Source organism: Seriola lalandi, unplaced genomic scaffold, assembly GCF_002814215.2.
Source record: "Seriola lalandi dorsalis isolate HSWRI2012SDOR001 ecotype SW California unplaced genomic scaffold, Sedor1 jcf7180001999935, whole genome shotgun sequence".
Lineage (NCBI taxonomy): Eukaryota > Metazoa > Chordata > Actinopteri > Carangiformes > Carangidae > Seriola > Seriola lalandi.
This window is the reverse complement of record NW_019470598.1, coordinates 1-382: the sequence shown is the minus strand read 5'-3', so window position 1 is coordinate 382 and position 382 is coordinate 1. Positions and strand designations below refer to the sequence as shown.

Here is a 382-nt window from a genome sequence, read left to right as displayed (position 1 = left end):
GCTCCATTTGTAAACTGGTAGTTGCTCTCTTTACTCTTTCGCAGGGGCAATTTCATAGTCTGTGAAGTTCTGCTGAGACGTGATTATTGCTAGTTGAAAACTTAACCCAATACCCCACCTGGATGACTTGAAATACAGTCAGCTGTGGCAATTTTTGTTGGTCTCTGAAGGGACTTTTCAACTCTGTATTGATGACAAATTTCCAGTTGATGCATGATATTTAGCTCTTTGGTGTTCCCATTTATGTGGCTGTGAAGGGAAACATCCCTCATTTTTAGGCCACTTGGGAGAGTGGCCTCACTCTTGTGGAATTCATTTCTCTTTCATGGGAGATCAAGGAGTTCATCAGTAAATGAGTCAACTTCTTTTCTACTGATTGGGT

The 382-nt window shown here is 41.4% G+C and overlaps 1 non-coding gene across 1 annotated transcript; it reads left to right on the top strand.

Moving 5' to 3' along the window:
* Nucleotides 1-32: 32 nt before the first annotated feature.
* LOC111662092 (U4 spliceosomal RNA) lies at nucleotides 33-173 on the top strand. Its single transcript, XR_002761286.1, has one exon. It is a non-coding gene; the product is annotated as a U4 spliceosomal RNA (small nuclear RNA).
* Nucleotides 174-382: the final 209 nt, after the last annotated feature.